This window comes from Nicotiana tabacum, chromosome 18, assembly GCF_000715075.1.
Source record: "Nicotiana tabacum cultivar K326 chromosome 18, ASM71507v2, whole genome shotgun sequence".
Taxonomy (NCBI): Eukaryota; Viridiplantae; Streptophyta; class Magnoliopsida; order Solanales; family Solanaceae; genus Nicotiana; species Nicotiana tabacum.
Window position 1 is genome coordinate 21,474,132 of NC_134097.1, and position 16,369 is coordinate 21,490,500.

General features: G+C 37.7%; 1 non-coding gene across 1 annotated transcript; it reads right to left on the reverse strand.

Annotated features, from left to right (window-relative positions):
• Positions 1-15,719: 15,719 nt before the first annotated feature.
• Positions 15,720-15,825, reverse strand: LOC142173109 (small nucleolar RNA R71). The gene has a single exon (XR_012702539.1). It is a non-coding gene; the product is annotated as a small nucleolar RNA R71 (small nucleolar RNA).
• Between the last annotated feature and the right edge of the window lie 544 nt (positions 15,826-16,369).

The window sequence follows — 16,369 nt, forward strand, 5'->3', positions numbered from 1 at the left end:
AAACTTGGGCAATGCGGACCGCACAGAATCGAGTGCGGCCGCGGTGGCTTCTAGTGTGGTCCGCATGAAATGGAGCGCGGACCGCATTGGCTTCAATCTCCAGACTGGCACTTCTCTGATCCTTGGTTTTGTGGACCGCACTAAATAGAGTGCGGCCGCAGTGACTCCAATGCGGACCGCATTAAATCTCATGCGGCTGCATTGCGTGTTGGCCTGGAAGTCCACCTCTCTAAACCTCACTTGTGCGGACCGTACAGAATGGTGTGCGGCCGCATTGAGCCTGTTTTGCCTGAGCTTGTCTTGTCTTGGTACTTGTGCAAGTTTCACTCCTTTTTGAGTCGATCTTTGACATCTTGTCACCTTGTTGATCAAACCTGCAATCAAGTACAACTTGTGAGCCTTTTTGGGACTATTTTGTACAAATTTCTAATCAAAACATAAGCAAGAAGGAGTATAAAATGTATCAAAATCCCTAGTTATCAGCCCTTCTTTCCAACCCTATCCAAAATCCTTCCAAATAAAGACCTCCCGATATGCCTTCAAGAATGCCAAGAGAAGCATGCAATGAGCAACAGTTGTCACACGACATAGAACACCATCATGTTGCTCACAAAAAAATCAAAAAAAAAGAGGAAAGAAAAAGAATAAGAAAAATAAGAGAGTCTTACTAGTGAAAATCTTCACGGGCACTGTAAGGCGATGGTAAGCAGAGATAAATAAATAAGAGAGACTTGTAGGTGAAAATCCCTCAGGGCAACCCTAGTCGAAAGTGAGTCGTGAAGCTGATGCAAAGAATTGGCATGAATAAGCCCGACTTCAAAGCTCATAAGATTGACAAAGGTAAGATTGGATTAGTTTGATAGATCAGGCCGTTGAGTCCAAAATGCATGTCATGACCATTAAGGCTAGTTATTATAAAAAAATGAAAAGAAAAAAAGAGGAAAAAAACTCTTCCTTCTGTTCTTCCGACAGGGGCATTTCTTGTTAATACTTGTTTCTTTGAATCATTCTGTCCTTCACCCTGAGTAAGTCCTTGTCAAAACAAGCAAGAAAAGATTTCAAAATCTACTACCAGCTTTTCAGTTGCATAAAGTAAATTTGGCCAGCACACTCAGATTGTTATTGTTAATATACCTTGACGATTCATGCAAAGGCTTCCCCAAAAAGACTCTTGTCAGCCTATTTGGCGCAAGCAAATATAACTTGTGATTCTCTCTGACAGACAAATTGGTCAAAAAGCAGGAAGTCATTCAAGATATCAGAAAAGGTCGCCTGAACAAAGATCTCCAGTTGGAATAAGGTTGTTTGAGCCGTAAATACAAATAGTACTGGGTGTAAACAATCAGAGTGGGTGCAGAACAAAAGTTTCTTGAGACCGACTCAAGTTGATCGAGCAAATGCCAAGCTGCTCAAGACTCAAGGCCACAAACCGGCCACCATTTTCAAAACTGACAAATTTTTCTTTGTGTGAAACAGGAACAAAGCAGTGCAAAAAAAGTGGTTCAAAAAAAGAAGAAAAAAAACAAATAGAAAAAAAAGAAAAAAATAATTAAAAAAAAGAGAAGAAAAATAAAAGAAGAGAAGAGCCTACAAAGGGAAGTTTCTCAAATCTTTGTCTTTATTTTTCTTGCTATTGTGCATAAAATCTTGCCATTGATCCTCACATTTTTCCTCTTAGGGTAAAAAATCCCTAGTCTGATGGATTTTCTCCCAATAAAAATCTTACTCTGATGAATTTTTCTCCTAAGATAAGAAACCTAGTCTGGTGAATTTTCTCCTAGGATATAAATCTTAGTCTAATGAATCTTTCTCCTAAGATATCCAAAAAGGGGAACCTAGTCTAATGAACTTTCTCCTAGGATCAAAATTTTAGTCTGATGAATCTTTCTCCTAAGATAGAAAACCTAGTCTGATGAATTTTCTCCTGGGATATAAATCTTAGTCTGATAAATCTTTCTCCTAAGATAACAAAAAAAGGGAACCTAGTCTGATGAACTTTCTCCTAGGATCAAAATCTTAGTCTGATGAATCTTTCTCCTAATATAGAAAACCTAGTCTGATGAATTTTCTCCTAGAATAAAAATCTTAGTCTTATGAATCTTTATCCTAAGATAACAAAAAAAGGGAAACTAGTCTGACGAATCTTCTCCAAGGATCGCAATCTTAGTCTGATGAATTTTTCTCCTAAGATAGAGAACCTAGTCTGATGAACTTTCTCTTGGGATCAAAATCTTAGTCTGATGAATCTTTCTCCTAATATAGAAAACCTAGTCTGATGAATTTTCTCCTAGGATAAAAATCTTTGTCTGATCAATCTTTCTCCTAAGATAACAAAAAAATGGAACCTAGTCTGACGAATCTTCTCCTAGGATCGCAATCTTAGTCTGATGAATTTTTCTCCTAAGATAGAAGACCTAGTTTGATGAACTTTCTTCAAAGATAGAAATTTTAGTCTGATGAATCTTTCTCCTAAGATACCGAAAAAGAAGTAAAAAAGAGACCTAGTCTAATGAACTTTCTCCTAGGATCAAAACCTTAGTCTGATGAATCTTTCTCCTAAGATAGAAAACCTAATCCGATGAATTTTCTCCTAGGATAATAATTTTATAAAAAAAAGGGAAGTTTGAATTTGAAAAAAAAAAAGGAGTCAATTTTAGTTTTCTTAAGTTATCAACCTTTTGTTGTCTTGAAATCAGGACCCTCCTGGATAAGGGATTTAATTTTAAAGTTTTTCAGGACCCTCATAGATAATGAGATTTAGCGTAAGTTTTACCTTTAGGAAATAGAATTTAGCTTTCAAATTTTCACTCTTAAGATGAGATTTAATTTTAGTTTTCAGGACCTTTCTGGAAATGGGATTTAAATTTTAAATTCATAGAACTCTTTTGGATAACAGGATTCGATTAACACTCACAGATGTTCTCGGTACCAAACTGGGGCAGAAAAGCTTCTTTTGGTTTGTCTATTTTGTTGTTGTATCAGGCTCCCACCTGGAGAACAAAGGGAAAACAGCTCAAGTTTCAAAGGAAAGCGGTTCAATTTCAGCAATCAGGCTCCAAACTTGGAGAACAAGGGACAACGGTTCAAGTTTCGAAGGAAGACGGGTCAAGTTTATCAATCAGGCGCCCACCTGGAGAACAAGGGAAGACAGTTCAAGTTTCAAAGAAAAGCAGTTTCGAAGGAAAACAGTTCGAGTTTCAAGGGAAAACGGTTCAAGTTTCGAAGGAAGACAGGTCAAGTTCAGTAATCAGGCGCCCACCTAGAGAACAAGGAAAGTCATTTCAGAGTTCAATCCAAGTTAGAAGTAGCAGAAGCTCGCGGCAAGAATGCGAATCGACAGTTTGAGATGACCAAAGAAGAAGTCTCAATCCAACAAACAAGAAAGAAAAGAAAAAAAAAAGGAAGTGAATCCAAATGCAGAAGTAGAGAAAGTTGTGAACTGCTCAAGACATAGTTGACAGGCTTAGTTAGTCTTTTTCATTTTGATTTTTGATGTAATAACAGGACCGGGGACCGGAACCTCGATGGAATGGCACCTCGACCGGCTCTCCCTCTCGGTATACTCCATCACTTTTCCTACTTCTGAACTACACGTGGCCTGATTCCTTTATAGCTAAGGATATGTAGGCAGCTCAGATACCAGGGCTCGGTCACATTCTTCTTCCTCTTAGTTTTTGGTCTCTCGAAATAAAGGTCGGGTCAAAAAACCAGTCTAGTCGTTCTTTGTCTGAAAATACTTCGTATTTCCAGTCAAAAAGGGGCAACTGTAGGCATGTGATTTTTTACCCTACCCAAAAAATTTTATATTTTAGCATGTAAATATTTAATTTAGGCTTAATATCGCTATTTCAACTAATTTTGACTCTTTTACTTTATTTTATTACAAGAAAATAAATATTACAAAAAAAAGTCTCATTAAGTTTTTTAGTCATTTTTAATCTTGGAAAATACCAAAAATAGGTTAGTTTTAATGGTTAATCTTGTTTTGATAGTTATTTTATTTAAGTTTGGTCAATTAGTAAATAAGGTAGTATTTTAGTCTTGTTCACGGAGAAAGAATAATATTTTGGGCTCAAATAACCCAACTTTAAGCCTAATTTTCGAACCTAGCCCATAATTCCTAGGCCCATACCCCTTGACCTAAAAAACCGTACAAAATACCTAGACTCTAAGACCTATAAAGACAACAACCAACCGCAATACACTGGATGAAAATCAGTCGAAAATAGAACAAAAGAAAAAATGCCAAAATCTAAAAAGAGCTAGCGCCTAAGAGCTGAAGAAGACAAAGATACAAAAATAGAAGCAAGATCCCTAAGACTAACCTAAGGTGATCAGTGGAAAAATACAAAAGATAGACATATAACTGAAAAAGGAGACTAAGCTCCGCAATTCTCAAAAAAGGACCTTCCCCCTTCGTTTCTGGTCTTCTTCTTCAAGTCCATCATGAAGTTTCCCTGAAAAACATCTCAATTACACGCCAAATCCCTCCCTGAAATCCCACGAAATCAGCTCCCAACTCACGTCAAAATTCAGTGAAAACCAAACCCAACAACCCCATTCCATGTAAGTTATGAGGTCCAAGTACCGATTTTTGCTAGGCATTGTTTTAGTTGGAGATTCCGGGTAAACTCATAGGTCGCCGACGAAGTTCCGGCGCCGCTACATTTTCTGTTCGAGTCCATGTCTATTAGTCGAGCGTCAAAGCAGTATCGTGAAGGTTCGTTTCTCACACTATTTCTTTGTTAAGATATGATGCATGAACATATGGGTGTATTTTTGTTTATTTCATTTTAGTCGTGAAGATTGGATTGATTCCCTCTGTTTGTTAATTGTTAGGTATCATTAGTTTGGTTTAAATTTGTTAATTTCATGACCTCTACTGTTGCAAGCTTATCAAGAAGCTCATTTCCTAATGCAAAACAAAAATCAGATGTTGATAGTTGTGGATTCTTTAATTTTGCTTCTCGGTTGGCGATATGATGAAAGATGGAAATGTCGTTACTTGGACTACTTTAATTTGTGAAGAAGCAAAACATGGTTTTGGAACTGAAGCGTTGGAGATCTAATATCTGATATTACAGATGACAAATAATTGGATAATCTTAATTTTCATCTTGGTTTGGACTGTTGGTAGTTTGCAGTATTTTACTGGTTAGCATGATTGTGTACACCTTCGCGTGACTTCGGAGTATGCGTTCGCGCAACTTTGATCAAACTTTTTCGTAATAATAAAATTGTTCTCAATATAGTCCGAGGTGTGCCATTCACAATTTAATCATTCATGGCCCTCATGTTAATTTCATGACCTAGATATAAAAATGACAAATGTTCGTAGTTTGCTTTAGGCGCGATTAATAAACCATCGTAATTATGGGTACGATTCCCATGACATAGTTATGATGCCTAATTCCCAAATTCGGGTGTGTATTTCATGTGACCCGACCATAACTTCTAATGTTAATAAAAATACACATGTCGTGAATCGTGGGTGCATTTCATGCAGCGTGGTTCGCGGCGTGTTCCAAAATAAATAAGTGTACGACAATCGTAACTTGTTAAAGAAATAATTCCATAAATCTTAAAAAGCGATTTATAATAAGTAAAAGTAGTTATAAAGCTAAAAATACACAATAGGTTAAAACATGTAATTAATCAGATAAATCGTCCAATATTAATAGTTTAAGCGATTGTGCTAAAACCACGAAACCCGAGAATGCCTAACACCTTCTCCCGGGTTAACAGAATTCCTTATCTAGAATTTCTGGTTCGCAGACTTTTAAATAGAGTCAGATTTTCTCGATTTGGGATTTCAATCGGTGACTTGGGACACCATAAATTATCCCAAGTAGCGACTTTGAATTTGAATAAATAATCCCATTTCGGTTATTGTCACTTTAATTGGAAAAAACTCCCTTATAATCCTTCTCGGGTGGTAATAAGAAGGTGTGACACTTATTGACCCATGTTCAGACTTCGGGGAAGGTTCAAGATTAATGCTTTGTAAAGATTCAGGTTGCAAGGAAAGTGATTTGGCCGGGTGCTTCGTCGATAGGGTGTTCATGTGCTAGAAGATTCATGGAGTTGATTATATTCGGGACCAAGTCAGAGTGGGTGGCTCTCAACAATGGTCCTAGGGAATTCAAAGGATTTAAAAAATGTGGTGCCTAAGGATTCAAGCCCGTAGTATGGTTAAGAATCGAGCTTTTGTAACAGCTTATGATAAGAGGCTCAGAATGTTCTATGATATTTTTGACTTGCAGTGTAGCATTGGGAGGAGTTATCATAAGACTTTGGATTTGTAAAGGAGTTATCAGAACGGGTGTATCAGTTGAAGATGCGAATGTGCGTGCTAGGGGTGTATGAAATGATTCATAGGTTTGGAGATATGGTGGTCTCGTGGAATAAAGTCACTCAAGGTGAGTACGGATTTAGGTTGGCGATGTAAGATATGGAACTATTATTATCTCTAAGTCAAGTTAAGGATGAACTAGAAGAAGATAGATTGGTCAGTCATGGCTGAATCGGCGTAGTGATGGAGATACATGCGGGGCTCGACGGCCGCCGTAATTGATTATATTTGGAAGTATTCAAGTATTATGGCATGTATGTGTAGGCGGATCCCGAAAGGGCTATGGTGGCTTAGACCACTACTTAGAGATTTGCATATTCTACGGTTATGAGAATTCACTTGTGTGTTGCTATGGTTCTCCTGAAGTGAGTTAAGTGAAAAGTTATTATATGATAAAGTGTTAATCTACTAGTGGTTCCGGGGTTATGACGAAAATTGTGTTCTATCATATATGGGCATGTTGGGTGTAGTGAGTGGTATGGAATTTGAAGTGAGGATCAAGGTTGTGATTCGGTATTGACAAGGATGTCACGAGCTCGGATGAGCAGGAAAGGAGTTTGGATGTTTAAAGTAAGTTGGTATTGTCCTCAGCGTCACCTGAGATCGGTGTTTTGTGAAAAAGGCTTTGTATCCTGGTTAAGGATTGTTGATCGCTTTTCAGCATTAGTGCAGCCGGTGGTTTGGATGTACAGACCTGTTATCTGTTACGGAAGGTCGTAGGAGCATGCCCCATGGTAAGGTTGTATAAGTGTGGCATGTAGTCACTTGATTGATTGAAGAATTAAACCAAGTATGAAGATTGTGGTGATATCGTTAATTTGAGAATTTATGCCTGGAGAGCACTCAGTTTATTGGGTTGTGGACTGTGGAGGATTACTCCAGTTATGATGGTTGTTCTTGTGTTATGAGAAAAAAGGGGGTCATTACGGACCTTTGAAAGGTTATTAGCCTAGTTCAGTGTGATCGGAATCAGCGTGACGTCTGTGGATGGATTTAAATGTGAATATGGGCTCTATATCAGACCAGATGTGTTCATTTTAGTAATGCGCTCCTTATGGAAGAGTAGTCGGGGTGTTATTTCGTCATCAGTTATTTCATATAATGATATATTGCGGCGTGTGAGTTGTGAGACGGCTTGGTGAATTTCTTATGTGTTGAGGTTCCGCTTAGAGATGATGTTATATGAGCAGGATTGCTCTTGAGATTCAGATCGTATATCGCATCTCAGTTTTGCTTGAGTTTTGTAGCTTATGGCGCTATATGTTTCCCCAGGTATGGTATTATGCACTTAGCGTGCTTGTGACCGATATGTGTTGCAAGAGTTGGAACAGGACTTATATGTGTCATGAGCTGTGTTGTGAGCGTAAGATTTGTTGAATTTTGGCGGTTATTATCAGAGGATATTATTATGGTCATGTGGGTTATGCAATGCATATTGTGGATTCAGCAAAGGTATGCAATCATTTATGGGTGCCTCGTGTGGTGATTGATACGGTATTCGTATGTTGGAAGCAGGCCTGGTAGAGAATTCCGGATGTTAAAATTTGGCTCTAGATTTATTTGCCTAAATAAAAGAGAATATCTTCAGATTTGATCGAGCTAATGTGCTCAACTGAGTTGTGGTAGCACGGGTAGGTGCACGAGGTGTTAAACAGTGATTTCGGACAACTCCTGCGCAGTTTTTAGCACGTTCGAGGACGAACGTATGTTTAAGTGGGAGAGAATGTAACGAACCAACCGGTCATTTTGATCTTTAGCGCGTTCTTCGGCGGTTTGAGTCCATGAGCAGCTTCACTTCAGGCATTATGACTTGTACACATGGTCGAAATTGAATTTTGGGAAGCTCGGAGTTGATTTGGAAAGGAAATTCTCAATTAGAAAGCTTTAAGGTGAAAGAATGGACTAAGATTGAATTTTTGAGTAAACGACCTCGGAATCGGGATTCGAAGATTCCAACAGGTTCGTATGATGATTTCGGACTTGGGCGTATGTCCGAATCGGATTTTGGAAGACCAGGGAATGTTTCGGCACCTATTGTGGAAGTTGGCATTTTTGAAAGAATTTCATAAGTTTGGGTTGAAGTGTATTTCAGTGTTATCGATGTCCATTTGGGATTCTGAGTCTGGGAATAGCTCCGTATGGTGATTCTGGTATTGGGAGCGTGATCGGAAGTGAATTCGGAGGTCCGTGGGTCATTTTGGAGTCATTTGGCTAAAGATAGAAATTTGAAGGTTTTTGAGGACTTTGACCAGAAGTGGACTTTTTGACACCGGGGTCGGATTCCGATTCCGGAAGTTGGAGTAGGCCCGCAATGTCGAATATGACTTATGTACAAAATTTGAGGTCAATCGGATGTGATTTGATAGGTTTCGGCATCGAATATAGAAGTTTGAAATTCTAAAGTTCATTAAGCTTGGATTGGAGTGCGATTCATAGTTTTAGCGTTGTTTGATGTGATTTGAGGCCTCGACTAAGTCCGTGATATGTTTTGAGACTTGTTGGTATGTTCGGACAGGGTCCCGAGGGGCTCGGGTGAGTTTCGGGGTGCTTTCGGGCCATTTCTAGACCGTTTTTAGCTGCTGGTCTTTGGCTATAGCAGTGTGCTACGCGATCGCGGGGAACTGGTCACGATCGCCATGAGTAAAATGGGAGAAAATGGCCAGTGATTCGCGATCGCGTAAGGTCTTTTGCGATCGCATAGAGGAAAGTTTCTGCTGCACTAACCCGACTTTGGAAGCTTGTATCTTGCAATATATAAGGAATTTAGAGATGATCTAAAAACAATAGTTGTAGATCTTTATGTCTAGTTTTCACAAAATCAAACCATTTGGCATTTGGAGTTGTGCACAAAAAGTTATAGGTGGTACACTACAGCCTATCCGAGAAGACTTTAGAAATCGCGAAGAAGAAATTTGTGCTACACATGGCTGATTTTGGAAGCTTATATATTGTAATATATAAGGAACTGTAGATGATAAAAGCATGAAAGTTCTATTTCTTGGAGTCTAGTTTTCAAAAAGTTAAACCATTTGCAATTTGGAATTTTGTACAAAATGTTATGGCCATTATACTAGAGACTGTCTGGAAGAGCTGAGCATTTGTTCTTCGCGGTCATGGAGAATTTTCCACGATTGCGAAAGGTAAATTTTGGCTGACAAATGTTGTGCTTCACAATTGCAAAGAATTTTCCGCGATCACGAAGAGTAAATACCTGGGTAGAAGCTATATTTCAAGGTTTCGGCCATTTTTGTCATATTTGGAGCTATGGAGCTCGGATTGAAGCGGTCTTTGAGGCGATTTTCACCATATGGATTGGGGTAAGTGTTCTATATCCGAAAGTAGTTACACTTCATGATTCTATGGTTATATTCATCATTTATTTCGGATTTAAATGGAAGAAATCAAGATTTTTGTAAAACTTTTCAAGAACGAAAATTCAAGATTTGGAGGTCAAGTTGTTATCGAAATTTGATAAAATTGGTATGGTAGAACTCGTATCGGAATGGGTTGTCAGATTTTGTGAGTTTTCTCCGGAATCCGGGCACATGAGCCCGAGGGCGATTTTGTCAACTTTTCGAACGGAGTTAGAAATTTATCTAAATTGAATTGTTGTAAGTATTAGAGCATATATTAATGGATTTGCATAATTATTGGCTAGTTTTGGAGCATTGTGCATCGATTTGAGTCTTCGGAAGGGCGTGGAATGCCGGTTATGGATCTTCAGAGCGAGGTGAGTCTCCTTTCTAACCTTGTAAGAGGGAATTGTCCCCATAGGTGAATTAATTGAATATGTGCTCCTAATTGTGGGGACTACGTACGCACGAGGTGACGAGAGCCCGTGCGTAGCTACTATTATGCTTATGTCCGGATAGTTTAGGACACAAAAAGCATGCTTTACTTGTAATAATGGTAACCTTATTGACAGTTTAAATTGCTTTAATTGCATCAAAGTGGTAAATGATTTTCTAAAAGAGTTAAAGTTCATTTTCTCGGCTTGTAAAAGAGAAATTGACACTTCCTTGAAAAATTGTCTCCCTGATGAAGTTTTGATTGACTATTTGAATGTGTGTTTTTATGTGTACCTACGTCGCATGTATGATTCGCGAGCGGGGTGATTGTTTATTTATATTTTACCGCATCGCATGTATGATTCGCAAGCGGGGTAATAGATCCACCTATGGTTCGTCGTTCGACCCTCGGCAATGCACATTTTACATTTATGTTGGATAGGGCCATACGACCTCGGCATGATAAGCGCATGCTTATATTGCTTGCCTGAGAATTATAAATGTTGATACTTGCCTTTCCTGGCCAGAGACAAAAAGATAAAGATAAAGAAAAGTAAATCTTTGAAAATCTTTTATTATTTGAGAAGTTGTTTACCTGCTTTCTGGCTTTATGAGTTTATTCTTGCTTTATGAAATCCATGATTTTCTCACATTTTTACTATATTATCATTGGACCACTAGTAAGTATCGAAGTCGACCTCTCGTGTCTACTTCTTCTAGATTAGACGGGATACTCACTGGGTACACGTTGTTTTCGTACTCATACTACACTTGTTGTGCATTTTTGTTGCACAGGTTCACGTGTGGCTAGTGGCTTAGTGGCATAGAGGCATGGTTGATACGGAAACTTAGGTGAGCTGCATTATTTGAGACGACCCGCAGCCAGCAGAGTCTCCTTCAGAGTATTGTACTGTATTTTTCATTTCTGTCCACTTTGTATTCCGGACAGTTACTGTGTTTTATTTCATTCCCTGGTAAATGCTCATGCACTCGTGACACCAGGTTCTGGGATAATTATGGGGTATATATCATTTGCTTCTTAACATTAAACGTTAGACATTTTCTTTTTTGTAATTTCATGCTTGTATTCTGAAATTATTTCAAAGTGGTTAATTTGTAAAATTTTATGTACCTAGGGCATGTCTTAAATAGAGGTCTTAAAACGGCTATTTCTACACTTTGACAGTTAGAATTTGGGTAGAAATTCAAAAATAGCCAGATTTATAACTGGTCGTTCAAAAATAGCCCAATTTCAAAAGTAATCGAAATTTAGCCACTTTTCGTGTAAAGATAAATCTGAGCAAAAACATTGTTCAAAACCAGAATGAACTCCAGCATATTATACTGGAGTTCCAGGATAAGTATGCTGGAACTCCAGCATAATATGATGGAGTTCCAGCATAAGTACACTAGAACTCCAGCATAATATACTGGAGTTCCAGCAAGTATAATTGTCCAGTATAATATACTGGAGTTTGGAGCACCGGTGCTCCAGTCTCCAGTATATTATACTGGAGTCAGCAAAGTATACCGGTCCAGCATAATATGCTGGAGTTCATACACAGGTGCACCGAACTCCAGTATATTATGCTGGACCGGTCTCTGTTGCAGCAAAATAGTGGGTATTTTTTATTGACTTCGTAAACGCTGGCTATTTTTGAATGACCAATCCAAAAACTGGCTATACCGCGCTATTTTTAGATGTCGTATTAAATCTTGTATTTATATTAGATTTATTTCTAAATAGATTCATTGGAAAATTTATTGAATAAGTATAATATTTAATTGCTAACCCAGTAATTATGACCAGCGAGGGATTCGATGTCAAGTTCAGTATTCATAAACTTCAAATTCTGGCTTCACCTTGAATGAAGTTTTGGTGGACAATTCTCCTAAGCAACAACAACTAGTTTTTTGCATTTTAATAGTTCAACACATGATTTAATATCTAAATCTACTCCCAATGAACTTAAATTTGAAACATAAGTTTCAAATATTATAAAGAACAAATCATAATCATTAATTTGTCAAAACAACAACACATCTAACAAACTCATTTTGCACAATAGTGATTTGCTAATATCAATATCACCATTCACCAATTTGATTTAACTCACTTTTCATATTCAAAGTTTAAGTCCTACTTCATCAAGCTTGCAATAATAATGATTTGTTGACGTATCCAAACTTTTTCAACGACACCCACTTGATTTAAACTCATTGTTCATATTTGAAATTCAAGACTCACTTTTTCAAAGCATTATTTCAATTGTATAAATTCGAAAATACGATTGTACAACCATAAAAAAGCAAATTTTGTCTGATATTTGTCAAAACTGAGTACATATTATATAATTTTAAAAACTAACACTAAATTAAATAGCACTGTCCAAATAAAATACATCGTAAAATTGTTGCTGCTCTAATTGAGTGGTAACTGAGGAGAATGCTTGATATCTGGCAAAGAGCCGTAAAAACGTTAAATACTTAGTTAGCTACATGTGTTAAAGTAAAAGTAAAGCTTATAGGTCTATCCTTTGTTTGTATGAACTTTTGAGGGGAGATTTATGTTAATATATTGCGTTCAAAAATAAATAAATAAAAAACATAAGACATTAGTTTTATAAAAAAAAATAGAAAATTTCGAGCCCACAAGTTTTTTGTGTGTCGTTAAGGAATTTATTCTCCTCATATTGCCAAGGTTTCGGATTAAATCCTTCGAGGATAGAATGGAATAACTATTCTGTGATGGCGGTACTGCAAAACACAAAACTTTAGCGAACTCAAGTGGTGGAGCAAATCACACTGGATGCTTACATTTTGCTTTAAAAAATAATGCAGAAATACAGAAGGAAGAGGGGAGAGTTTGCAGATTTTTGGTGGTTAAGAAATGAGGCTAATCATAACTATTTGTAGCCAACAAAATTGAGTTCCAATAAGTGCAACTTTATCAATCAATCATATCAATTGACAAAATTCGAAGCCGAAGCCGATGCGAGTGAGCGACTACGAAGACAGTGCGAGGATTACTCTCTTCTCAACTCTTTAAGAGCTAGAAAAAGTGCTACCATATAAAAGCACAAGAATGTTCATCTTCCTATCCAATGAGGGACAAAGTTTCTGCGTAAAAGGAACCAATTCAAAATTTTATTTTCCTCCTTTATTTTTCATTCACACTCATTTTATTTAATATATAAAATCTAACAATGCGCACATGAATGGAGGATACAACAACAACAACAACCCAGTATGATCCCTCAAGTGGGATCTAGGAAAAATAAAACATCGGAATATGAAAATAATAATAAGTAAAGAAAAATTAATGATAGGTTTGATTAAAATAAACAAAAGTAGTCTGAATAATAAAATTTAGAAGAAAATCTAGAACCCTAAGTGAATGTCTCTGAAAATAGATTATAATCATGTAAGTTAGCTAATATTTACACTTTAGAATATGCTTAGCCCTCTTACATACATAAGACTGCAACTCGGACACACCTGATTCAGATAAACTAGGAACTAAGACTCGCATCTTTGACACATGAAGATGCCCAATTCAATAAAAGAAAAAAAGCAATTCGAGTCAGTCTTGAAACAATTCATTGCATTTTCTCCTAGACTTGCTAGGTAAATACATTTTATTACTCTACCTATGTTTGATTGTAAAAGATAACAAAATGCTCTAATTACGAGTTTATTGCTTTGTAGGAGCCACTCCGAGCTAGGAGAAAGCTAAAATAATGTTTTGGAGTCAATATGGAGCATAGAAGGCAAATCGGAGGACAACATGATCGAAAAAGAGAAGAAAGAGCACGGATGAAATCCGCGCCCAGGTCCGCAGTCAATTTGCGGTCCATCCGCGGCCACGGATGGGTGCTCGGAGCCAAACATTGCAAGGTCAATTTTGTAATTTACAGGACGAATCTTCTTGACCTATAAAAATCCCAGCTTTCCCAAATAAAGGATATCGAGGTTTTTGAAGTTTGTTTTTGAAGGCAAGAACAGGCAAGAAGCAAGGTAGAAGATTTGGCATAGAGTTTTTACCTTTCTTCCTCTTATTTTTATCATTGAGAATGAATTATATCATTATGATTATGAAAACGATTATGCGCAGATAAACTTCTAATCTAGGGTTTTGATGGAACCTCTTGGAGGATGAATTTCTGATATGTTAATATAGATTTGCCTTGATAATTTCTCTATTTGTTCAGCTATATTGTGATTGTTGTTGATTGAAGGGCCCTCAATCGGATGTACCTATTTAGTATGCATTACTCGGGAGAGACTGTATATTGATGTAGTTGTTGAACAACATCACTCCTAACGTATATGAGGGATCAATACGAAGGGTTTAAAGGTGGGATTACGAATAATGAAACCTTGGGTGCGATCTAAGTGAGTTTTAACTAAGGCCAGCTAGCATAATTTGGGAGAATATGTCTAGTATATTGTTGTAATTACTCGGGAGAGAGTTACGACAGTCAGAGTGCTCATGATTGATAGAGAAGACTTAGGTAAATTTATATCAAACATAGCGGAAAGGATTCTGATAAGAGGGAAAATCATAACCTTAGACCATTCTCATTCTTGCTTACAACCAGTTTATAGCTAGTTTTTAATTACTGCATTTTTACTACGTAATATTTAGTTAATAAACACCCAATTTGTCACTCAAATATCTTAGAAGATTGAATACATGAATTTCTGTGAATCCAATAGCTGTGATCGATAGGTTAATTCCTTGTGGGATTCGACTCTGGACTTATTAACCGAAATATATTTATAGCAATCGCTTTGTCCTTTTTATAAGGCACAGTTGGGCGTGATCAAATTTTAGCGTCGTTGCCGGGGAATTAACGGTTATAGATTGCAGTTAAAAAGAAGTGCAAAAATTCTTAGTGTAGTTAATTTTTCTTCAATTTAAACTGACCATTGAAATTATAGCGTTTGTAGTCGTGGTTGTTACAGGTGCATGCCTAGAAACTCCTCAAGAACTGGAGAATTGTTCGAAGCATTATTAGATCCTGAGAAGGTGTTCAAGGCATTGAACGGTGCAAACAGGAAAGGCAAACAACAACAGAACTCAACCGAAAGAATTGAACCAGACATGGAAGACGATAATCTAAACAACAGAGACAACGTGAATGACCCAAACAACAGAAATAATGCAAATGACCCAAATGATCAGGGTGTGGCACCTCTTGTGCCAGAAGCAACACTATATGATTGGGCACAACCCACAGCTGATAACTTAGCAACTGCTATTGTAGTCCCTCAGATACATGCAGATTCATTCCAGATCACAAATAACATGCTACATCTATTGCAGAACAAGGGACTATTCTTTGGTTCATACGTTGAAGATCCTCAGCAGCATCTCAAGCATTTCCTATCAATTTGTGCCATGCAGAGGCAACACAACGTGACACTGAAAGCAATACGTTTCCTGTTGTTTCTATTCTCAGTGATAGGAGCAGCTCTGACTTGGCTTAATTCACTCCCCATAAACTCCATCACTACTTGGGAGGAATTATTCAAGCAATATTTGAGCAAATTTCATCCACCCAACAAGACTGCTCAGCAAATTGATGAGATATTGAGCTTCAAACAAAAACTAACTGAGACGCTACACGAAACGTGGGAGAGATTCAAGGGTCTGTTGGTTACATGTCCACATCATGGTATTCCGGAGCAGATATTAGGGCAGAGATTCTACATGGGTTTGGCAGATAGTTTAAAAGCCAATGTTGATACTTCAGCGGGTGGAGCATTTTTGAGCAAGACATTCAGAGAGAGTAAGATCCTACTTGACAAGATGGCACAAAACTCATGATGGACAACAAGAAATGTTTCAATCACTCCTGTGGTTCACTCATTGGCTCAAGACTCGGCTAACCCCATAGCTAAAACTATGGCCACTCTGATGACACAAATGAGCATCCTCACCAAAAAGGTTGAAGAATCAGTCCAGAAGCAACAGGTACACATAGTTGATGCAACCAATGGAGGTCTATGTACATCATGCATTAACCAACCATATGTAGGTTCATGAAGTGCTGAAAGTGAGAATCAACAATATCAGGAGAACATGAATTATGTGGCCAACTACGGGGGACCGAGACTAGGTGGTCAGAATTGGGGTCAGCAGAATCAACAATACAGACCAGCTCAGCGGTAGTACAATAACAACAATAATCATGGGGCTATGCAACCATAGGGGCAAATAATG